Source organism: Mirounga angustirostris, unplaced genomic scaffold (genome assembly GCF_029215605.1).
Source record: "Mirounga angustirostris isolate CCGP_5_RB_7025 unplaced genomic scaffold, mMirAng1.0.hap1 SCAF_14, whole genome shotgun sequence".
Classification (NCBI taxonomy): Eukaryota; Metazoa; Chordata; class Mammalia; order Carnivora; family Phocidae; genus Mirounga; species Mirounga angustirostris.
The window spans coordinates 9,926,976-9,953,649 of NW_026991722.1; the positions used below are offsets into that span (position 1 = coordinate 9,926,976).

Here is a 26,674-nt window from a genome sequence, read left to right on the forward strand (position 1 = left end):
ATTATTATTGATTTTTGAACATGATTATTTTTATTTACTTTTGTTTTTCTGTGACTTGCCTATCATTTCTTTGTTCATATAATCGTGAATTATTTTTTACTTTTTCATACTGCTTCTATCATGAATGTTAGCCATTACCCGAGTCTGTGGTTTTTGTCAAGTAAACTTTGAAACATGGTCTTTCCATAAGAAAAATACACCGTTGTTTATATTTCAATTTAATAATACCATGCTAAATATAAGAAGACATTATAATTGAATGTATATTTTCAAGTAATTCACTCCTACAGCAAATATTCACCATCATTTTTATGCAAAACCCACAGTCCTATAGGTTATAGATAATAATGAGAAAGGCATTGCCCTTAATTTTATGGAGACCTTGGTATCATGAGGAAAACAGAGAATTAAACCAATAATTAACCTAAGATATCAGGTAGAGGATTCAGGAATTGTAATGAGAATACACAGAGAAGTCACTTACTGCACCTAAAGGTGAGCAATTAAAAGATGTGTATGACTACTGGGAGAAAAATCTCAAAGCATACGTGAGTTAAAAGGAAATGTATAATTTTCAGTAACTTCAATGATCTAATTCATAGTTATTTTGTGATTCAAAGATCTTTAAAAGGTATTATTAGAACAATACCTTTCTTAGAAAAAAAAAAAAAGTCTTCTTATTCAAAGTCTTAGCATCACAATGTCACTTTACCACACACTTACCAGTATCTACACTTATAAATGCATCCCCAAATTATTAGCACTGATGAGATGTCTAATACTTCAGACTCTTATAAAGAAAAATAAAATAAATTCTTAGAGAATTGGAGATGCACTCATGATATCATGTAAATTAACTGAGTGTGTGCATTCTTTAATTTGTGAGTACATACCAATAAATCTATAGTAACAAATTCTCAAATCCATAAGTTAATTATGTGAAGAACAGAACTGAACATTGTCCATCTTGATAATTTGAGATAGGGCTAGGATATTATTTGATATTCTACCGATGCTGAGTTTCAACAGGCAACTGAATTCAGAAAGATGCTATTTACACTTATAGTTCTGATAAAATAAATTATTACTGAAGAAGAAAATAATTTTAGCTTTAATTAATTTAAAAAACAAGCTCAAAGCAAATAATAACTCAATACTATCTTACTCCCTAGGAAACTACAATTTCTGGGCACATTTGCAGTACAAATAAAACAGAGTTGCATGAATAGATGGTGACATAGGATGGGGAAGTCAATCAAATACAATATTCAGACCTCATGTGCATTACTCATATTTCTTTTTATGAGAAAATATGACATTTTTGGCAAGATGTAAAATAATCTCTTTGTTCCTTCAGGTCCTGTACTAAACTGAACAGTAAGTGATTTAAATATGATATCTCTGTTTATAAGAATTTAGAGGATTAAAACTAACTCAATCCAGGCAATTTATTAAGCAGGGGTCATAATTTCTGAAGGAGAAATCAGTGTGAATTATAGATAAAGTTAGATAAACTCACTTCATCTCCATGAGCCATCTTTTGGAAACAAATATTTGAAATCTTTGGGGGATTGTAATTTATGTAACATCATAAAACTTTGACTTGGGTTCTTCTTAAGATGTCTTTGAAGATAGAGATCTGAGTTAATTAACTAGGTAAAAGTATGACTCAAATAACATTTGAATCAGCTCCTCTATCTTCCTCAAAACTTTGAACAATTTTTCTCTCTCTGTCTGAAAGATTAACTGTGCTTAATATTTCCTGGCAAATTAGTCATCACACTTTTGTTGGACTTGGGTTTTATTTTTGTCTTTCAGGTGCATAAATCACACAGCTTATTAGCTGGAGAAGCCTTTCATGTCTTTAATGAACTCCAAGTTTGAAAACTCTGAAAATGAATTGGATCGGCAGGTCTACTTCTGAAGATTTTTAAAATATTCCCCGGTAAGGAGGATAAGTTGAAAAGACGGTCATTTGGCAATGCTGCCTTCAGAGAAATATGCCTTGCTGAAAAATATGTGCCTTAGTACTTGGGAATGTGTCTGATAAATAGTCTGCCTTCATCAAAGATGTACCTTATGTCTGCTGCCATGTCTAGAATTTGAAAACAGAAGTTGATAGCTTGCCAAATATTCACCATCATTAAAGTATTAACATATATTTCATTGGATGCCATTAAATAACTCTAACTGGAATCACCTAATTTACATATATACATACAAAACTGATAGCCACCTCCTGTGAATTTTAAGTTATTTAGGTAAACATTTAAGTTAAACAAAATAAAATACAAAATATATTGCATGCCTTTGTTCATTTTAAAATTAAGATTAGGATATATTAGTCTCACATATTTTCTAAGTGTTTCTTTTTTTTCAATGAAGATTGCAATAATAGAAGTTTAAAACTTAGAAAACATCAGTAATAATCTAGCATCATTCCTGAACAACCTCTGTGTAGCTCTGGGAATTGGACCTAAATGCTCATGGGGCACCAAGAGTATGAACATGTCCAAGAAGATGGATACTTCAGCCTGTTTTTAATCATGGAAGTGGCTCTTTCCACATCAAGCATTTCCATAACAAACATCAAGCTAACAAACAAAGCTTAAAACCTGGAATAGATGGAGTCCAGTGATTCTCAAACCAGCTGTACAATAGAATCACCCTGGGAAAGTTTTTCAAGTACTCAGGCCTGGCTGCCCACCTCTAGAGGCTCAAATTGGGTTGCTCTTGGTGAGCAGAGCAGCATCTGCTCTGACATGGCCCTTGCATACCTACTAGATTTCTCTAGGGTGTCAGAGGAGTGGCTGTCCTCCGGACTTGGGGACAGGTGAAACCTGATCTGTGGACATAAGGACTGCTGGTTGAGCATGTGCTGGGTATGGTAGCATAAGCCACATCACTCATGGTGACTAGATTGGGCATCTGCTTTATGTCTCTCAATGGAGGCTGGGGGATGAACCTCCAGCGCAGGCATCAGAAAAGGAACATAGGGGCAAAGGGCTGAGCAAATATCCAGATGATACCTGGGACCAATTATGATCACTCTATTCCAATTTCTTCTTCTTTTTTTTTAAGATTTTATTTATTTATTTGAGAGAGAGAGAGTGAGAGAGAGAGAGAGAAAGAGAGAGAGAGAGAGAGAGAGAGAGAGAGAGAGAGCAGGAGCGGGGGAGGGGCAGAGAAAGAGAAGCAGACTCCCCAGTGAGCAGGGAGCCCGATGCGGGGCTCAATTCTGGACCCGGGGATTATGACCTGAGCTGAAAGCAAACTCAACAGACTGAGCCACCCAGGTGCCCCAGCAGATCCTCCTTTTTATATGTTATGTAACATGTGCTCTCATGTTCTTATGTTTCCTCTTATAGATTGATATTATACTTAATACTTTATAATAGTAATACTTTATAACAATAATACCCCTTACTTTTACCAGGACTGAAGAATCCAAAAGAAAGGATGATCTGTTGCCCTTTATCTGTGTAGAAAAGTGGGATTTTATTCATAGAATAAGTAACTAATAAGAACTAGATCATTAACAGTATGCAAAAAATTGATGCATTGCATGTTAACTGGTGAAGAATAACTGATACTTATGAATCAGAGTTTTTAGAGGAATTCTTCCATATTTTGTGTCTTTAGTTATATGACCTTTGCTCTCTTTTTATCCCCCTTAACTATTTATAATGAAAACATTACCTCCTACATTATGGTTAGTAAGTTTTTAAGTATGACCAAAGGAAAAAAGTTTATATTATAAAATGTTGCATTTATAATTTAATAATTTGATTTGATTATAATATCCATTAATATCCTCAATAACAATAAAGGTTGAAGCATATAAAATTGTCATTGTGCGTCAAAATGGTTGAACATACTAATAACTTTTAATTACTAATTCCAAAGGAAGACTTCAGGAAAATGGGATCAGCCTGTTTGGTTAGTAAATAAAATTGTCACTTTGTAATCTATTTTACTTTGAAACATATACTGACATTCCTTGCGCGAATTGCTCCTGAAAAAGACCTTAATGAAATTCAGTTCCTGTGTTTTCCTCGTGGGACATTAGAGGAAAATGACCTTGTTTACTCTCTACCAAATAAAAATGCTAACCAAATAATTTACATACCAACTGTCAATAAACAAATCATACACATGTCCTTTAAATGTGCCTCTCTTGCTCTTCTTTCCACATATCTAGGGATTTTATATCCACCTGGGAGGATTCATATCTGGGAATTTTGGAGTGTGACTTTGCCAGAAAGTCCTGGAGAGCTGGTGAGGAGCAAAAGAGGTGGAAAAAGGAAAAAATACTAACCAGTAACCCCCTAGAATTTGCCCCAAAGGACATGAGATGAGAGGTTCCTTGGGTACTGACAATAAAACCTTGATATTTTTGTAAACCTAGGTAAGTCCCCAAGATACAGTATAGTATTTGGACCCTGTATATTTTTATTATTATTCTTGAAAGTTTTCAACTTTCTAAATAAAATATTCTTCTTAAAACCTTTAAGGGACTTTAAGCTCTTATCCATGCATGATCATATTCTTTGTTTATAATATTTTCATTTAAATATATTACTTTTATGTTCTTTGCCATTTATATTTATTTTTCATAACCATAATAATTCACCCTGGGAATTTTTTATGCTTTGATAATGACAAATCAGAGTCAATAAGGGCAGCTAACGCTTATTCGTATTCCTAACAACCACCAAGGTGTGTCCTTATTAGACCCTAATGCTCAACACTGTTGTGTTTTGTTACGTAAGTAGTGAAATAAAAAATTGGTGCATAACACAGTTGGACAGCTTCATTGGTTTTATGCAGTGAATTGCTCTGAAGATGAACATTACCAAGCTCAGGAAATCCTTATTCTATTTTTGGGAAAAAAAAAAATGTTCAGAAAGGGACAAATACCAATTTAGTGACTAAATGAGGAGAAAATGTTCTGAAAGCAAGAATAGAGTAAATGAGTTACTAGGCTCCTTATCATGTCCTAAATTGTCACATTTAGCCAGCATTGGAGATGAAATGAATGCAACAATTGATAAGAATAGATAATTCTCAGAAATAGAGATTTAAAATTGGGGATTGCCTCCCCTCAGTGCATTAAATAAATCAATACTTCTTGGGAGCTAAGTTTATAGTGGGTCAGAGTGGCACTCAGGACATAAGAAAACAAGAGTTATTTCCTAACCAAAAGAAGTTGAGCCGAGTGGTTAGTCTTGCTGAAGGAGTCACACTCTAACAGGCTCATTTCTATAGGGAATGGCCAACTGTGGTGTGACCATAAAAAAGGGATTACTATGCCAGGCAAGTTGAAGGAAAATATTGGGGCTCTGGAGAGAAAGCAGTGTTTGTGTAGAAACCGGAAAACTGTATAGACATTTCCGGCAGCATGCATTATAATCATGTTTTCTATATGGAAGGAGCCGTGCATGTAAACACAGGGATGAGGGATGGCAGGCTGTGTGTAAAAGTGTGCTGTGAGACAGGTGAGTGGTTGAAGATGAGGCAATTACTGGAGGTATTTACACAGGTACTTGCTAAATTTGTATGCATTATCTCCTTTAATTCTAGCAATTATCCTATGAAATAGGTACTATCTTTACCTCCATTTTGCAGTAAGAACAGGCTGAAATGCTTCCCACACCATCATTGGTGAAATTGGAGTCTGAATTCATACTCCCAGATCTCAGAGTCCTTAAACACTAACTCGAATCATGAAAGTTCGTATATGACAATTAAGTAAGCAGGTTTTGTTTTATCCTGTCACAGATCAGCAAACTGGCTCTGAAGAGGGCCACTTAAGAAATATTTTAGGCTTACATATGGTCCCTCATTAGTAAATTCCATTTATAAATTTCCTTCTTCCTCCTCCTGTTTGTTCTTCTCTTTAAGACTATAAAAAGCATTCCAATAGGCTATCAGTTACATTTGAGTGGGGGATGTACTTTGCCAAGGGTAGCCTCGGAGAATTTTGAAGTGAGGAGAGAGAAGATATGGATTACTTGCTAAATATACAATTATGGCTAGAATATGAAAGGATATATTGTATGGGGACAGGAATCGGATATGAACTAGATGGTTAGCAGCCTACACAGACTGTCCCTGTCAAACACTGTGAGGACAGGAATAGTGGATAATGGAGAGAAAGTAGAATCAGGAGCACATAACAGTTCATTGTTTGCAGGACTTGATTAAAAGGGAAAAGATAGCATAAGTCATACATTTCTGGGCTGGACACATGGGCATATGAAGAGAGAAGGGATCAGATTCAGCTTTCCTCCAGATATTGCAATCCTGACTTTATCCTTGCAAATTTATAAAGTCTTCTACAGAACAGAATTTGGTTTACTGAATTTTCTTTGACCCCAGAATTCAACATAGATTCTGAAAGACAGTTGTATTTACTATAAAGTCTTGTGAATCATACATAAGTGAAAAAGTGAGTGAGTGAGTGAATGCTTTCTTCCTTAAGTGGGGAAATATTAAATTATTATTCTGAAAAAGAATTACCAAAAATGAAAACTGCAAAATACGGGGTGATTATATAAATGTCTCTTATCTAACCCATGCTCTGGGTCTTTAGTGTAAAAATGAACTTAGATATAAAAAAGGAAAACACATTTGGGATTAGCTCAAAATGACAATTTTAAATTGGAGAACTACTTAGAAAGAGAACTGTATGGCAGTCTTTTCTAGTCCACATTGACATCTGCTTAAAAGCTGATTAAAGAGCAGAGGGGAGAGCTGATTCTGAGTTAGGAAAAGCAGGAAGGATTTGGTGGAACACCTCACACCGTACCTATCACAGCCCTCCTTTGTGTTGGCAGGGCAGGTGGGAAGAGATCTGAGTGAACATGAGTTTAATGACCAGAGATCATGTCAACATTTTAACCTATTCCACAAATACTCTTCTATTAACTTCACATATATAAAGTGTAGAAATTTATTAAAAGTTATGTCAGTCTTTGAGATTAAAAAAATGAGTTTTTTAAAAATGAAATTTTTCCTATTTAGGGTAGTGTATATTTTTATTTTTCATCATGTCCATGGATGTGGGAGTCATTGATTATATTTAATATTCAGATTCTATAGCAGTTCTATATGATAACTAACCAAGCTTTAAATACGAAATCATTAAAAAGGTGGTGGTGCTTATTATAAGTTTCTGAGACTAGTTGCTTTCAATTTCCAAATCTGTTGAGTTAGATGAATTTCTCCATGATTTCAGGTTTGACACATAATGACTAATTTCCAGATCCTTGTAACAATAATTAATTGAGATCCTGCCAAATGTGAGGCACTCTTCTGTGTGGGGTGTTGCAGCTGTAAATAAGATAGACAAGAGCTCCGATCCCATGGATTTTACATGCTAGCGGCATTCCTTCCAATAGAGTAGCTAGTAGCCACATGTGGCTATTCACATTTAAATTAATTTAAACTAAAGAAAATTAAAAATTCAGTTCCTCAGTCATGTCATGTTCCAAGGGCTCAATCGCCACAGTAGCAAGTGACTATCATATCGGAGAATGAAAATTTATAAAACATTTTGCTCATCATAGAAGGTTCTAGAGGGTCGCACGGTTTGAGGGTATTCTGGAGAAGTCCAGTTGAAATTATATTATTTCATTTTAAATTATATACCATATAGGAATTTTCCTCAACAGTTTGTGAAAGCTGGGTAGGGATAAATTAATCAAACTGACAATGATTCACTTTTAAATTACTGTCTTTTAAATTATTTAGCATAGACATAAATTTCATTCTATCATTTGCAGTGTTGGACAACCCACTTAAACTTTCCATGCTTTAGTTCTTACAGGGTTACAGTGAGGATGGAATCAAATTACAGGGAAAGTATTTAGAACAATTATCACTAAGTTTTAATGATGATTGTTATTATAGTTATTATACATTCAAACTTCATTTTATCAAATAGCTCCAAAATAGATTTATTTTACTTTTTCTCCTATATGTTTTATCTTTCAATTTTTAAATATTTTCTAAATCTAGAATCTGTGTCATTTCATCTATTAAAATTGAGATATAAAATGAGTCCCTATCTTTTTTCTCAGCTAAAAAATTTACTAGAAATTTTATTTAAAAATACTTCTCAGGGCACGTGGGTGGCTCAGTCATTAAGCGTCTGCCTTCTGCTCAGGTCATGATCCCAGGGTCCTGGGATCGAGCCCCACATCAGGCTTCTGGCTCCCTGCTCGGCGGGAAGCCTGCTTCTCCTTCTCCCACTCCCCCTGCTTGTGTTCCCTCTCTCACTGTGTCTCTTTCTGTCAAATAAATAAATAAAATCTCTAGAAAAAAGATACTTCTCAATTATCATACAATTGTAATAAATACTATGGAGATATCTTATATCCTTTACATGGTTCCCCCCAAAAGTAACATCTTGCAAAACTAGATTACAATATCACAACAACACAGTCAAGATATAGAACATTTCTCTCCCCACAAGGATCTCCCTTCTATATCTATATCTATTTCCCTTCTGCCACATACTATCATTAATCTTTTGTAACAACTAACCTAGTCTACATTTCTATAATTTTATTATAATGAAAATGTTATTTAAAAATAACATTATATAAATGGAATCATAGAGTATGTAACACTTTGGATTGGCTTGTTAACACAATTCTCTAGAGATTAATCCAAGTTGTTGGGTATGGCAATAGTCCATTTATTTTTATTGCTGTGAAGTATGCCATGATGGATATACCACAATTTATTTAACCATTCATCCATTGAAGGATATCTCAGCTCTATCAAGTTTTTTGTTATTCTTAATAAAGGTGCTGTAAATATTTATGTACATGTTTTTGTGTGAATATAAGTCTTTATTTCTCTGCTCAAAGATACGATTAATGGGTTATATGATAGTTGCGTGATTAGTTGTTTAAAAAGCTGCCAAACTATATTCCAGAGTGGCTATATAATTTAATATCTCCATCAATAATATATGAGTGATCTAGTTTCTCTGTATTCTCACTTGATGTTGTAATATATATAATATGTGTGTGTGTGTGTGTATTAATTTTAGCCATTCTGATTATTGTTTAGGAATATCTAAATGTAGTTTTAAAACTTGTATTCTCCTAATGGCTAATGATGTTAAACACCATTTCATGTGCTTATTTGGCATCTGTATATCCCAACTTGCTGCTTTTTTTAAATCCTGCTTCTGCACAGTCTATAAGCCTCATAATTTTACCAGTTTGAGGAAAACAGAGAAACCTGACCTCACTTTATGTCGCTTTATCCTCCTCTGCTCGTAATATAATTTTCTTAAATTTTTCATCTCTGTATATTCAAAACCAAGTAAGACAATGATATAATTTTGCTTCAGTCATCAGACATAATTTAGAAAACTCAAGAAGAAAAGGGAGCCTATTGCATTTACTCATATTTTTGTTTACTATGTTCTTTCTTCTTTCCTAGTGTTCCAAGATTCCTTCTGTTATCTTTTCTTTCCTGTTTAGAGACTTTCTTTTAGCCACTTATTAAAGTGGGTCTGTGGATCAAAAACTGTCTTAGTTTTCCTTCATCAGAGAATTTCTTGACTTCTTCTTTCTTCCCCAAAGGATATTTTTGTTGGGTATAAGATTCATTCTTTTAGTGCTTAAAAGGTACTGGACCACTCCTTCTGGTCTCCATAGTTTCCATTGTCATTCAAATTATTTTTCCTTTATAGGTATCATTTTTCTCTTGCTGCTTTCAAGATTTTTTTGTTTCTTTTTTCTGAAGTTGGTGTATATTACTTTGGTTTTATTTTGTTTGAAGATTACTTGGCCTCTTAAGTTTCCAGTTTATGTCTCTTTAAACATATAGGAAGTCTTCAGCTATTATCTGTTCAAATAATTTTCCAATTCTTCCTTTTTCTTTCATCTTCAGACCTCTGATAAAGTAGTGTTAGATCTTTTTTTAAAGTCTCCCCAGTCCCTTAGGTTCTGCAGTTTGTTTGTTTGTTTTGTCTTGTTTTCCCAGACCTCTTTTTTCTCCCTGGTGTTCATACTGAATAATTACTGTTGTTCTATCTTAACACTTCATTGCTTCTTTCCACCATGTGAGGTGTGGCCACAATTTTTCTATCATATTTGCTTGGAGTAGAACAGTCAATATCTAAAAATTTTCTGTCCAGGAAAGGTTGTCCCTTTCCTAGTCCTTTGACTAGTAAGAGCAGCCCTTTGTTGGAGCATTTTATCCTTGTGTCCATTGGTTGCTGGCTTCCCAACTCCAGGTTTGAGAGACATAAGGCAGAAAGTTCATCACAGCATCACTGTCACTCCTCCGGTCCCAAGGCCCTGGCTGGCCCGCCTTCTTCTCTCCAACTTTCAGAGTCTTATGTTTGTTTTCACACAATGCCCAATAGTTTTAGTTATAATTATTGGGTGGAATAAAGGAAAGTCAATGTACTCCATGTTGCTGGAAGATAAGGTCTCCTCACACTTTTTTTTTTTTTTTTTTTAAGATCTTGGTTTTTTTTATTTGAGAGAGAGAGAGCATGAGCAGGAGACTGGAGGTGGAGGGGCAGAGGGAGAAGCAGACTCTCAGCTGAGCAGGGAGCCTGACATGCGGCTGGATCTCAGGGCCCTGAGATCATGACCTGAGCCAAAGGCAGATGCTAACCATCTGAGCCACACTGGTGCCCTGCTCATGCTCTTGATAAAGGAACTCTATCATTCATTAACTTTTCCAATTCCTAAAAATTTCCTAAATTTTTCTAATTTCAAATTGTCAAAAGAAAGTGAATAAACTGTTTCTCACATGCAAGTCATAGCTTTATTGAATGAATGTCCAGATGAGATATTCAAAGTTGGAAATCAACAAAACAAGTATACTATGGATGTTTTATTTCTCAATTAATTTCTGTAACTACAGAGGAGAAATACCTCTAATGGATATGCCAATAATACTGGCATCTTAGGACTGGCAATTTTAACATATTGGTTAAATACTTAACCAACAAAATGCAGTGGTTAGTTTAGTTTTTCATTTTAATATTTATTTATATGGGGGGGCACAGGGAGAGGAAGAGGGAGAGAAAGAATCCCAAGCAGACTCCCTGCTGAACATAGAGCCCATTGCAGGGCTCTATCTCAGGACCCTGAGATCATGACCTAAGCAGAAATCAAGATTGGGATGCTCAACCGGCAGAGCCACCCAGGCGCCCCTGTAGTTATTTTTAACACAAAATAATGAGAGTCAAGGGCCCCTAAGAGATGATTCAGCTTAGCCTTTAGGATATGTCAGCCTACACATGGCTCAATTTCTAAATTTCTGGTAAAGCCTGAATTGGGGGTGTGGGTAAGTGGAGCATGGTACAGAATCACCACTTCAGTTAGAATAAATGGAAAAAAAAAAAGATTCCTTCCATCTACTAGGTCAAAAAAATGAGAATCATTCTATTTTTATAGTTATCAACATGGTGTATCATAAACAGATTAAAAGTGAACTGGTATATGAGAGTCATATTCTTTGCAGTCCTAGATCTACAAAAACTTTGTTGTGTGATGATGGAGAAGTAAATTATTCTCTGAAACTCTTATCCTTATTTGTAAAATTTAAAAATTGAGTTTTATCGCAAAGATATTTCTATTGTGAATTTCTATTTTAAATATGAAACACATCTAAGAACATCAAGTTATAACTGAAATAAATTTAGTGATCTATTTTATATGACTTTGCTTTGTTTTAGGTATTGCGGGTTAAGCAACTTTTTTCTGTAGGATATTTCATAATAATCTATTTCATAATAATCTTATAGGCAAGCTATGATTTTTCTCAGTTCTACCATAATTTCTTATTCTTAAAATTATCTCTTCAACAAATACTATATGATTTCACTCATACATGGAATTTAAAAAAAAGGGAGGCAAACCAAGAAACAGACACTTAACTCTATAGAACAAACTAATGGTTACCAGGGGCGAAGGTGGAGGCTGGGTGGTACAGGTGATGGGGATTAAAGAGGGCACTTGTGACGAGCACAGTGCACGTGACAGTGTGTGACCTGTCGCATGTAAGTGTTGAATCACTATATTGTACATGTAAAACTAATATTACACTGCATGTTAACTAACTGGAATTTAAATAGAAACTTGGAAAAAATGATTTCTTTATAAAGTATCTTGCTCTTCCAGTCCATGTAAACTATATTGTCAGTATGGTTAATCAGATTATGCGCAACTTTGAAAATTGACTCAAACATATCCTGTGGCAAAACAAAATACAAAAAATTTTTACCAAATGAATGTTTGTTGTTACATTTGATTGATTTTCCAATTAGTAAAGCAAAGGTAAGTGTGCAAAAATATACCTTTTTGGGGGGGTTTACTACATGTCACTGACAAATATTATCTCATATAAGAGTTTTTGGAAATGAACTTCATAATACAAATGAAGTGCGATGTGCTTCAGCTAAGTTGCTTTTTTTAACTGCTACTTCAGTAGATTTTATATGTCCTTACAAATGACTTTTGATTCTCTTCCTGTGTCTGTTTTCATCTCTTCCTTAAAAAGTATTGGTTGAAACAATTAGTTGTCTGATGTCATTAGGTTTCAAAACATCCACATTAAGCTCTTGTAAACCTTGACAGAGTACAAAAATCAATGTTGAGACTTTGTCAGGATTATTTTGTCTGCTTCTTTTAAGTGAGCTATTAAATGCACCTCAAATAATTCCAGTGCATGTGTGAAGAGAAGAAACAAAATCAAAACTTGAGTATAGACCGATGAGGGTGATCATTAGTAAAACCATAAGAGGAAGCTGGCATAAAAGGGTAAGTAATTTGAAAAGCAGACAGGCATGAAGATCTAATGGTAAATATTCTGAGAATGTAAACAACTTGTTTAGAAAAAAAAAGAAAGAAAGAAAGGCACATGCCAAAAAATTAAAAAGCCTAGAGGCATAGACGGATTAATTGGATTCACAGAGAAAATGGAATCACACAGCTGTCATATTCAGTCAAGAGATAAAAATGTTGTTTGGATCTATGATAGGAAGAAAGGCATTAAAGCAATAGAAAGGGTCTGTTCATGTCAGCAAAATCCTTTCAAATCACATGGCTTAGACATAATCACACCAATTTAAAGCAAGTGCCAGTTACAACTTTGGAAAGTGACTATTTGGAGATCTTCATCACCCTTGGGTGACATATTCACAGCTTCTAGATAAGGCATTATGTTGAGGGACATGTCATAAATACTAGCACTCCAACATGACTCAAATAATTCAATAGTATACGCCTACACATAAAGGAGACATTGTTCTCATTCATCCAGGATACCAAGTAATGGAGGCAAAGAGAATGAAAGCTAAAGAGCAATCATCTTATGGAAGTAAAACATACCACAATTTATAAAAGACAATTAAACCACATATGCAAACCCCACAAGCAGTACTGAGAAGTTTCTCTTACCTGCTTTAACCTGCAGAAGGAAGGGCTCTGTGGTGTTGACACAAGGTTGAAGAACACAACCCCAGAATGACAAAATCACTCTTTTCTTTGTCCAGTCGTTAGCCTTGCTCAGCCTTTAGCATATTACTATGCTCCTTTTATTTTCCTCCTGAGGCCTCCCAATTTATTAAGTGCTTTGTAATATTGGTATTTTTTTACAGTTAAGAAATATTGGGACACCTGGGTGGCTCAGTTGGTTAAGCGTCTGCCTTCGGCTCAGGTCATGATCCCAGGGTCCAGGGATCGAGTCCTGCCGAGTCCCGCATTGGGGTCCTTGCTCACTGGGGAGCCTGCCTCTCCCTCTCCCTCTGCCTGCTGATCCCCCTGCTTGTGCTCTCTCTTGCTATCTCTCTGTCTCTCTCTGTGTCAAATAAATAAACCAAATCTTTCAAAAAAAAAGAAATATTGTGAAATTATTAATTTAATGGAGTATAGGAAGTTAGATCACCATCTGTCTTATCCTGGTTTTATATTCCCCTATGATTCTAAATTTGCATTTTCCAACCCCAAAATCCTTTCCCCTCCTTCCATCCAAATACTTGTTCTGTGCATGATGAGAAACCTCAGTGATGGATCAAGGTTTTCCCATGCACCCTCATCCACATAAAATAGTACTTTCCCTGCAATCCTCTCAAGTGAGTTGCTCATTACCCTTTGTGCTAGTCAGAACACAGCCCTCGAAAGATGTCACATCTTAATCACCAGGACCTATCAATATATTATGTTACACGATAAAAGGAAGAACTTTGCAGATTTAGTTAATATTAAGGGTTTTAAAATAGATTATTTTAGATTATTGACTTGGTCCCAGTCTAATCACAAGAGGAAGCAGAAGAACTTCCTCTAGCTAAAATCAGAGCAATGCAGCAGAAAGGGGAGATTCGAAGCACGCATTTACTCTACCCACTGTTTCTAGGGAGGATCACATGGAAAGCAGGGGAGGGAATGTGGGCAGCTTCTAGAAGTAAAAGCTGGCTCCAGCTGACAGCAAAGAAATAGAGATCTCAGTCCTGTGAGGACCTTAGTTCTACAAATGCAAGAAAGTTAAATTTACCCAACATCCTGCACGAATTTGGAGGCAAATTCATCCCCAGAGCCTCCAGGAGGGAACACAAGCCAGCCAACACCTTGATTAAGCCTTGTGGGGATTGCTGAGGAGAACTCAGTTGAGCTATGCCACACTCAGACTTCTTACTTACAGAACATTGAGATAATAAATGGTTGCTAGTGGTGGTGATTTGTTATGGCAGCAGTAGAAAGCTAATACACCCTGTTCACCTACAGACCTAGAATTGGGGAAGATATTCTCATACTACAGTGTTGCTTCAGGATCATTCGAGGAACATCCAGGAATGCCAATCTTCCCTCTTGCTGGGGTTATTTTTTTTCACTTTCCTGTAAGTCCTCTTTATTAATTGCAGCCTTTGGCACCAATTCTCAGTCTATACCGTCACTCTGCCAACCGCAGGAAAGTTTTTAAAGGCCACATGCATGACAGGCTTAATATCCTGGATTTTCATTTTTTTTAATCTTCTTATATCCAGCTACCATCACTCCAGCCCACTATGGCCGCTTGTTCTATTGTCATGACCCAGAATTCATCATTGCAGGGAGCTGTTTAACTTCAAAAACACTTAAATAGAGAAATCTCCTCTCTAGCGGTATTTCCATATCTTTCTCACAGGACAACAATTCTTCATGGGCCTCTCATATTTCGACATGCGTTTGACAATTTTCATTCTGGACTGTCTTTTATAAGGATGTTCCTATAACAACACTGGGAGTTTGAGATAGTGTCTCCTCTGGGCAGAAGGCAGATTTTGTGCATCTCAAAATAATAAAAATAAGGTCATTCTCCTAGGTTCTTCCTAGCTCTTTGTTACAGCTGGAAGTTTGCTAAACTTGGGGCTGCTAGCCATAAAACAGATCCACTGTATTCTGCAACATTCATCCAGGGTGCTCCACATCACCCCAGTAGACTGGTGGGAAAGAGGCAATAATATAACCATGAGGCTCGTACTATTATCTGCGCAATAAATAGTGAGCAATCTGTCTTTTGTCTTTGTCTTCTGTCTCCTGCCAGCATCCATGAGACAGGCAAATTTGATAGCTTGTAAGTAGAGCAAAAATCTCAGAGCCTTTTCAGTTTTTAACACTTTCTTCTTCTCTTACAATCTTAGATTCTTAAACTTTCTCCTCCGGTAATAACCTCCTCATATTTTAGATTTTTTCCCTATCCAGGTGTATAAGAATAAGGTTAACTTATAATAAAAATATATGTAGGTTATAAAGTTTATATATCTTTTTATATTTAAATATAAATTAAATTTAAATGTCAGCCTTTGAATATATTTACTCCATTGATTCATAATGTTATTCTATTTCTTGTTCTTGGCTGTAGAGTGTTGACTTAATCACACTTTGCAGTTCATAGCTCTTTGTCAGCTTCGATCCTTGCTCTGTTTATTCATTCTTATTAATCACCATTTCCTATTAAGCATTCAACTTCTCTCTCCAACTTCTCCAAAATTGAGCTAAGTTTTCTTCAAAGCTGACCCCCAAAGGATTTGAGTGCTAGTAGCTTGTTTCGGCAATGCTTCTAGGAAGTAAAGTTGGGGAGTATAGGAGGGAATGAGACAGGGAAGGGAGGGAAGACGAGGTAGGGTGCATCCATGAGGTTACTTCCCTGGCCCACTGGGCATCCCTTGGGAGACTGTGCAGAACCTGCCTCGAAATTACCTCAAGAGACAAGACATATGTCACAATTAACCTGGAGTCACTCCCATCTTTGGCTAAGGGCTGTTTCTTAGAGCATACTTGAATTAGGGGACTGTCCCCCCTGCAAATAGAGTGAGCACTCTCAGGTGAGGAGGCAGAGTGTGTTGCAATATCATATTTGGGAATAATGACCCTGAGAAGCTATGCGTGGGCACTGGCAGCAAACCCACCCAAAATTAATGACTGCAAGGTGTTTAATCTATGACTTCTTAATTGTGTACGTTACCAGAGAATATGTCTTGTTGCTTGGTTACCTGGACCATGAGTAGCTAAGGAAACATGAAAAAGAGTAGCTTCACTATTTTACTAGGGTAAAAAATTGCCTTGCGGTAATGGCATGTGTATATTGTGAAGTGGAGTTGCTGAGGCACAGTGGAGGCTGGCATTCATGCTCTAACTCACTCTAACGCATGCCACAGTCTTACAAAGTGGTTATAATAATTTTCTATTGCACAAGCTCTGCGTGAGGTTCCAGGCAGCCCACCTCCTTGACAACACCTGGTAGTCTGAATTCTGTCAATGGCCCTCCTGAGGGGCGTTTGCTGAAATCCAAAGGCAGCTATCATCCGAGCCCATGATAAAACCGAGCATCCTTTCCTAAATTCACTGACCATCTGGAATTCCTCTCTGGGGGACATGAGTGTTTAAGATGCTAGCCATTTGTGTATCTATTTTCTTAGTGATTTGTAAGAATTGTTTTAATAGGAGTGTGAAATTCTGAAGATATAGATAAAACATTCATCTTTTATGTCATCCGTCAGATGATTTTTTACAAATAATGGAAAAGGGACTTTCAGAATTGAGGACAAATTTGAGAACCAAAAACATACATTGCAGACTTAATAAATGTAGAATAACCAGCGAGAAAATAAATAAGCATGAATGAAAATCAAATTACTGAAAATAAAATATCTTGAATTAATTAACTGTACACAGAGGAAAATGACAAACTTTACAACTGTTAATGAACATATATATGTATATATAGATATTTTTTAATGGAACATAAAGATATTTTATGGCTCCCATTTGCAGAATTAAGAGAGAAGGTATTATCAAAGATCTAATACATGAAAAATTCCCTGGAGTGTAGGAATAACTTAATTTTGAGAAAATACGTGCATTTCATATTCCAGGAAAATTTGATATAGAACAATTACATTAACTATACTTTACAGTTGTTTATCCTCTAGGAAAAAGAAACAAATCATCAGGGATTCAAACAGCAAATGCACGTCATTCACAAGAGGAAGAAGTTGGGCTAGCCTCAAACTCACTGCAGTAATCAGCCACATCCCACTGCTAAAAGAGAGCAGAGCATTACCAAAGTTCTAAAGGAATGAATGTGTGACTCAATACTGTTACTATAACAAGGTCCCCCCTTAAATGTAGATGCAATCAGCTATTGCTGTCAATGGCCTGAGAACTTAGAAATGTGAAAATTATGATCTCTTCTTTTAAAAATAAATTTCTGACAGTAAATTCTGCTCATCAAGAAAAAATTAAATTAAATAATTCATTAATAGAGAAGATACGTGCATACAAGATATAATGAGCATTATATATTATTAGAGAAATAAGAATAAACAACTAAGGGGATTATTGTGACAGGTTATAAATACTATAAAACTTGACAAACTATGAATAACGGTATACTTCCCCAACCAGTGAGTGATGTGAAATGCCGTGTAGGAGTGCAGACTTCATCATGCATGGCAAGAGAACTATTTGTAGTACTCCTAAAATTAAAGCATGTATTTACAAATCCGTTATTCCAGCCTCCTAATATTTTTGCATACTCTACACAGAGGGGAACATTAGAAACAAAAGTTTCTTGTATCCATAAAACATTTAGCTGGAATTTCAGCCATTCTTTTAGCTTTAAAGGGATCATTTCAGTTTTATTTTCCTCTAAGTAAAAGTGATATAGATGCCAGTCTTTTTATTATATATATATATATATAATAAAGCATATTATATATAAATATAATATATACATAATAAAGCATATATATATAAAGCATACACACACACACACACACACTCACCCAAAATTTATATCTGTATCTATATCTAAGTTTGGCCTTGGGGTTATTTACTCTAATTTACTCAGGAATTTTTAGTGATGTGGCTTTACAATTATACCAAAAAGCAGGAATGGGGGATGAGAAGAAGGAAATAAGTCTTAGAAATTACGTAGCTGCAAAAAGTTGAGGTACATGAGTTAAAGTGAATAAAGTGATCAAAAACCATGTCTAAATGCCTCCATATATTAAACCAGAACATGTACACATTTCCCTTTTCCTTACTCAGTACGAGCAGTGATGAATTTCTATAAATTACGCTTACACATGGCAACATATGTTCTAGTAAAAACAATGGTCATAAGTGCCTGCACTTCTTATTTGTATTAAAATAATCTTCCTTTGTAAACAAAGTTGTTAAATTTCCACATGACTCTGGAAACTGATTTTCACTTCATATGAGGCAACACTGATGAATGTTGCTTGAGCTACTTGCCAGTGGGAGGTACATTAAGGGGAAGATATCTGTGACAAAGTACCAGCAGCCTCAGCAAAAGATTAATGCTGAAGCTGGGGAATAAAAGGGATATGAAGTCAAAGCCCTGGAGAAGCAGTGGGCAGGAGGAGCATGTTGGACAGTAAAATGAACAAAACTGCAGAGGAGCAAGAATAAATGCTTGAGTAACAGGAAACAGTTACAAAGCAAAATAAGTCATTAAACGTAATGTGAAAGATAACATTCCGAGCCTTTCTAAAGATAAATATTCAAAGTTTATTTATATAATCTATGTATGTAGAAAAAAGATGAGTTGTAAAAAAAAAAGTATGATTTTGGTATGTGAGTGGGTAAGTTATTGGGGCTGTAACAAATTATGACAAACTTAGTGCCTTCAAAGAACACAAATTTATTATTTTATGATTTTGGAGGTCACAAATCTGCAGTGGGTCTTCCTAGGTTAAAACCAGGGTGATTGAAGAACTATATTTCTTTTTTTTTTAGGCTCTGGGGGAGAATCTACTCCTTGCCTTTTCCAGCTTTTAGGCTCTGTTTGCATTTCTTGGCTCATTTCCCCTGATTCTATCTTCAAAATCAGGACTCTGGCATCTTGAAATTTCTTTTCTGCCTCCCTCTTCCACTTTAAAAGACCCATGCAAATACACTGAGCCGACACAGATAGTCTAGAATAATTTCTTTATTCTTAGGTCAGCTGATTAGCATCCTAATCCTGTCAGCAACTGTAACTCCTCTTGTAAACTCCTTTTTAACACATTAAAAAATTCTGGGGATTTGGACGTGGACATCTTTGGGAGGCCACTGATCTCTCACCCACAATGGGTTGAGGCTGGAAATTAAAATTTGATGCCCCTACCTGATCAATCTCAAGTTTTATGGCGCTATTTTATAGGAGAAGCTCTGTGTTCTCTCCCCAACTCTACTAGTGAGACTTCTTAAAATGTAAGTTTATAAGTGAATACATGAGTGAAACCATGAGACTGGGTGAGAACATCAAAAATGCGAGCATAGACACCAATGAGTAAAAGCTGAAGCATCGAGTTCTGGCATGGGAAGATATTAAGATGTCACGTAGAAACGGTTAAATCAGCAAATGAGGCATAAAGAAAAAAAAGGAGTTACCAAGGAGTGAGGGGGAAAGTAGAAAGAGGTTAGTATTCCGGATGCCCAGAGAAAACCGTGAGGAGGGAGACAGCCATGATGGCAAATGCTGCTCATCAGCCAATTGAAATGAAGTCTGATAATTGAAGCTGAATTTATCATTGACCATTTAGTAGTCAAAGAAATTGGCTCTGGGGACTTGTGAAAATGGTCCTGTTATCAAACAGCACTCAGAAATAGTGCTTCTTCAGTAAGTGACCTCTCCTATAACTGCCTCAAACTTTCATAGCTTATTTTTTTAATTTTTTAAATTTTTGTACTGAGCTCTATGCCCATTGTGGGTCTTGAACTCATGACCCCGAGATCCAGAGTCACACGCTCCACTGATTGTCAAGCCAGCCAGGCGCCCCCCTTAAACTTTCATAATTTAAACAGGTGGATCCACTGGAGACAATATTTGGTTACCATAGCCTTCTATACTACCAGTCAGATAAGGTATTCAATAAGAATTTAATTAGTTTTTATTGGATTAATATGTGCTTCCTAAGTGTGAAGTGAAGAGAATCTGATGACTTACTAGTGACCACTGGCACCTAACACCCCTATCCTGGGTCTTGTGATCCTGATGCAGCAGGGTCCAGGGCTGGCAAGTGCGTTTGGTCACTGACATCCTTTCTAGGATTGACTTACTTCAGCCTTGGCCTTCTCACGTGACACTGAATGTTGACCTCTAATCCCCCAAATAGCATGTTATACAGGATGGTGTCCATCTGACTTTTAAGTACTACTCTTAAGCCCTGGATTTGTTCATTATTTTTTTTTTTTTAAGATTTTATTTATTTGACAGAGAGAGAGAGAGAGAGCGAGAGCAGGAACACAAGCAGGTGGAGGGGAAGAGGGAGAAGCAGGCTTCCCGCTGAGCAGGGAGCCTGATGTGGGGCTCAATCCCAGGACCCTGGGATCATGACCTGAGCCGAAGGCAGATGCTTAACGACTGAGCCACCCAGGCGCCCTGGATTTGTTCATTATTATGTTCAGCCTACGAGGTAGGCTGCTTAGTGACTTGGAAGTTTCAAAACAAAGTTGACTGAGCCAGGATGAGGTTGTTGCATCTTTTCAAACCTGTACCTTCCTACCTTGTGTGCCAGCTAGACCCACAGGATAGTCCTTTTAAATCAGCTAGTAAATCTCCTAAAATTTTCTAAATATATACTCCTACCCTTTCTCTCTCTCTGTTTGCCTAGTTCCTGGCACCACAAAAAACTCAAATGGTTCATTTTTTACTTCCACGTGTGTAAATATAAATATATTTATGAATTATTTAAAAAATCTCTCCACAAATACTCATATGCTCTCATGCTGACACATCATTGGAAGGTAAAGTGAAGTGATGTTCCTTAATCTCTTCCTTGTATTAGGTGGTAGGAGAGATTATTAGAGCATCACCTGAATTTGTTTTTCCTCACTTCTCCCCATTGGTGTATTCTTAACAAGATATTCCATTATGCTGACCTCCCTTGCTTTCAAATAACTACTTGACACTGGGTGTTATACGCAAACAATGAATCATGGATCACTACATCAAAAACTAATGATGTAATGTATGGTGATTAACATAACAATAATAATAATAAAAACTACTTGACTATAGGTAACAGCAATCAGAGTGATATAGTCATGGACGAATTGATTCTGGAAATATCTAGCTATATACTATTAGCACTAAAATGAATAGGAAAGATCACCTAAAGCAAAGAAAGTAACTGAATCCTGTAGCGATGTTTTTCTTTTAAGATTCTGACCATTACAGGGGCACCTGGGTAGCTCAGCTGGTTAAGCCTCTGTATTAGGCTCAGGTCATGATCCTGGGGTCTTGGGATCAAGCCCTGGGTCAAGGCTCCCTGCTCAGTGGGGAGTCTGCTTCTCCCTCTGCTCCTCCCCCTGCTCATGCTCTCTCTCTCTCTCAAATAAATAAATAAAATCTTAAGAAAAAGAAGATTCTGACCATTATATAGCCAGATATAGAGGGGGGGCACCTGAGTGGCTGTCGGTTAAACGTCTGCCTTTGGCTCATGTCCTGGGATCAAGTCACACATCTGGCTCCCTGCTCAGTGGGGAGTCTGCTTCTCCCTCTACCTTGCCCCCCTGCTCGTGATCTCTCTCTCATTCTCTCTCTCTCAAATAAATAAATAAAATCTTTAAAAAAAGATATAGAGGGGACATGACTTAGACTGTGTTTTGACTATAGTGTTGCAAGTATGGGTCATGCAAGCTAACTTAAATGCTTGGGGAGTGTGGTATTAGCTAGATGCTTAAGCATTGTGTGCAGCTTGTAGGGTGAAGCATAATGCCTACCACCAGTCTTAGGCTTTTTTTGTCATTTATGGTTGGTGACTCCCACCTTTAAAACAAACTGTAGCTGCATGAATTGTGGTCAGCAACATCTTTGAATTCTCCTCCTCCTGTCAATTCACGATGCGGTATCTGGCACCTCGTGAGAACTTAATAAATGTCAAGTAAATGACAAATGACTAGTTTCATGAAATCCACATCATAATAAAGACAGGATTTTGAATAAGTTCCTGAATTACAGATTATTTTTATAAATGGTCATTTTAATATAAAAGTCAAAATTTTAAATGTGCAATGATTAAGAACGGTGACAAATATACATATCAGTAGTTTACCACTGAGTTAATTTATACAACGTATTTACTAATAATGCAACTAAGAGTCTAATTTCACTTCCAACCCCTAATTGTTGTATGCTCATGTGTAGTAATGACATGTCTGGCTATGTAGTATTTATCCACTGCTTTATAATAAGCCCACAAAAATCAGCTCTGTTAATGGGAAAATAAACGGGTTTTATCATACTACAAAAATCATTATTGGTATACATCTCCTTTGTATTTACTTGGCTCCAGGCTTTACTTAAAGGCATTTTTGAAATGCAAAAATGAGCTTCATATATCTTCAGACTAGGCAAAACAAGTAAAAACCTCTTGATTGATTAGCCAATTAGCACTAAGTACTAGTGTTAATTTATCTGCATATTTAAGAGTCTGTTAGGAGACCATGGTAGAAATTAAGTACCTATAAATAAACCAAAGGGAAATACATCAAAAGGAAAAAAAATATTTTCCAAGGTAACCATGTTAAGCAGGATAACAGTGATAATGGAGATATGGTCAGTGGAGGGGACTTGGAAGCATACTAGATTCAGGCATCAGCAGACTCCGCTGGGATCAGTGATTTAAATGCTCCCTCATCTGGCAAACAGAGGTTAAGGCAGTAGACTGCCAAGAACTTATTACCATGCATTTTCTTTGGAATGGTAAGTACTCAGTTGGCTTTGGTAGAATAACTTGACTTAACTTTGCTCTTGTACTCCATGAAAGCTGCTATCATTCCATCAGTCTCATTATCAGGCTCTGCCTACATTGGGTTCTTTAATTTATTTTCTTTAATATGGAATAAAACATAGGATAATGAATTATTCACAGTTCCTACCGCTAGAATCTTACTGATTTATGTAATCAGCCTACCACTTGGTTGGCTTGAGGAAGTTATTTAAATCTCTAATTCCCAGTTTCTGTGTCTGCAAAACTTGGTGTATTGGCATCTTGATGTCTTTTCCAGAGAATGTATGTGATGATTAAGTGAAATCCTTCTTCTTCTCCTTCTTCTCCTTCTCCTTTCTTCTTCTTCTTCTTCTTCTTCTTCTTCTTCTTCTTCTTCTTCTTCTTCTTCTTCTCCTTCTCCTTCTCCTTCTCCTTCTCCTTCTCCTCCTCCTCCTCCTCCTCCTCCTCCTCCTCCTCCTCCTCCTTCCCTTCTTCTTCTTCTTCTTCTTCTTCTTCTTCTTCTTCTTCTTCTCCTTCTCCTCCTCCTCCTCCTCCTCCTCCTCCTCCTCCTTCCCTTCTTCTTCTTCTTCTTCTTCTTCTTCTTCTTCTTCTTCTTCTTCTTCTTCTTCTTCTTCTTCTTCTTCTTCTTCTTCTTCTTCTTCTTCTTCTTCTTTTAAATGAAGTCCTTCATGTAAAGCACTATGTTTAGTATGGAGTAATAATTATATAAATATTTTTTTCTTTTTATTGAAATATAACTGACATACAATGTCTTAGTTTCAGGATGTCTGGGACTTAAAAAAAGATGCCTATCAATATGTCTATAAATATATGCTGTAAAAATGTTATAAGTGTGAAGAGCATATATATGAAGGGATTTAACAAGGGAAACTTACACATGGTTTAAATGGAGCACTGATAATCACATCCTGGGTCCCTCCTAATGCCGATGAGAGCTCGGGGGAAATGCTGTTACTGCATTCAAGCCTTACCCGGATGCAACCATATCTTTCACTGAAGTTGGCCACAGTCAGTTTTCCCTCATTATCTTCTGACTTTTTCCCCCTCATTTTTAAAAATGAAGCTTAATCACATAAAAAAGGCCACCATCCACCCTTCCCTCACATCTGTTCCTGCCTCATGTAGCTGCTCAAGTCACACTCTTGCTGTGTCTGGGAAAAGCGAGGTATGGGATGACTGTGCTTTGACTGATCAGTGTTGGAATTTAACTCCCAAATTGTTACCTTCTATGGCCTCTGATCCTGGCGGTACCAATTTCCGCTCTGTGAATCGGTTGTCGCCTAATAAGTCCTTCAGTTTTTTCATCTATATAATGGGGGTTATCATATTACCTACCTCCTAAAATCATACTCCTTGAATGAATTAAAGCAAGTAACACATTCAGAACAGTGTCTGGCAAATAAGAAGTCTTCAAAATGATCATTTTATTAATAATATTATCATTCATCACCATCATCCTGTACATTATTTGTATCTCCGTTGACCACATCTAAAGCTTATATAAATAACAACTGTTTTTTTGTCTGTCAAACTGATTAAATATAAATTGTATGAGCACAAGATATAATGTTTCCATTGTCCACTACTGTATTGCCTCTGATAGAAACATGCCTGATAATCAGTAGATATTTGTAAAATAAATGAGCACAATTTATATTTTTTTAAGTACGTATTACTTTTCATTCTTAATTTTTTACATAAACATTTTCTTCATGGAACTCACAGTTCATTCTTCTCTTACCTTAACTCTCAGTTCACATCCTGATTCTGAGCTCATCTCCACGTCTCTAGCATACTGCCCAATGCTCACAAGCAGAAGTTATCAGTTGGATCCTGAGGGAGAGGGAGAGGAAGGCTTCAGTTTACAAAACTGATTTACCTACTTGACCATTACATGATTCACAAATGCATTCTGTATATACATATTTGTACACAGAACATACTACTGAATAGAATTAGGGTTCCCACATATGCCAGTCCTATACTAGTTGTTATTCATGTGCCCTGTGATCTAATACTATAAAATTTACCTAGTGTAATTATGCTAGTATATCAGTATACTAATAAGCATCAGATAACTAAGTACCAGAAAAGACCATTGGGATTGGAAATGTTGTCTTGACTTCCTGCCCAAAGTAACTACTCTATTACCATGGGCAGAAGAGAGTAATAATACCACGAAGTCAAAAATTTTCAAAAGAAAGGGATACTATAACATTGATTTTATTTTTAACTCCTTAGATGATAGATTAATTTATAGGTAAGATTTATTTCAATGTATTTCCTGAAAGTAAGATTTGGGACAAAAAAATGAGCATTCGAAGAAATCTGCTTGGTCGTTTATTAAGTGTAGTTGCTAGATACTGAATTGGGACAAATAATCATTTTAATGACTACTCAGTGAAACTCTAAGACCAGGAAGAGAGCAGGATTGAATGTTCAGGATAACAAACACGATGTGTCAGAGGGCAGAAGAGTGAATACTGGCTGTAGACTCTAGGCTCTGCCCCTTCCCAGTTCTTTAACCTTTCTGACATTCAGTACTGCAGTCTAATTGGGGACCTGATCACATGCAGTGCAACAGGACAACCAAACAAATGAGAAGGAGCCTTCCAGAGACAATTTTGTGTTATAAAGATATATGGTCATCGTGGGAAATAAAGTTTAATTAGTGTTGCTTACACTTATTTTATGGTTTCATATTTCTTTTTAATTGTATATGGAAGTATACACAAAATCTTGTCAGTACTTCAAGCTTCTCAATATCTTAATCCTTTTCTGTGCCCTTCAATGACCTCATGTATAAAACTGGAAAAATAGTATCTACTTTTCATACTTGCAATAATAGCCATGGGAGCCAAATGATTTACACTGTGTTTAGCCCATAGTATATACTTAAGAATTTGCACTTTCGGGGCGCCTGGGTGGCTCAGTTGGTTAAGCGACTGCCTTCGGCTCAGGTCATGATCCTGGAGTCCCGGGATCCAATCCTGCATCAGGCTCCCTGCTCAGCGGGGAGTCTGCTTCTCCCTCTGATTCTCCCCCTCTCATGCTCTCTCTCTCTATCTCATTCTCTCTCTCAAATAAATAAATAAAATCTTTAAAAAAAAAAAAGAATTTGCACTTTCCCAAATATCTTGGGCTATAGAAGTTCTTGTAGAATATTTAACAAGAATGATTACATTGCGGTTTAAATTGTAGTTTAGGAAAGCGTTGAAAATTAGGGTTTAATAACAACCTCCATCCTTCCCTCTGAGTTTAGAATTGGTCGAGAAACAGAGACAGCAATCAGCTTTAGGAGTATTAATTTTAAATTTATTAATATAAAATATGGATTGCAGGATATGATTAGGGTATACAGCCATATGCAGCTTTATTATATTCTGCTGCCAAATGGAAACTACCTGCCAA

At 36.3% G+C, this 26,674-nt stretch overlaps 1 long non-coding RNA gene across 1 annotated transcript in view; it reads right to left on the minus strand.

The window, feature by feature from the left end:
* The window catches only part of LOC135362592 (uncharacterized), a 454,250-nt gene that overhangs the window by 55,253 nt on the left and 372,323 nt on the right, over nucleotides 1–26,674 (minus strand). Inside the window, exon 3 of the long non-coding RNA XR_010407473.1 lies at nucleotides 25,005–25,096. This is a non-coding gene — a long non-coding RNA (uncharacterized LOC135362592). The remainder of the gene's footprint in view (nucleotides 1–25,004; nucleotides 25,097–26,674) is intronic.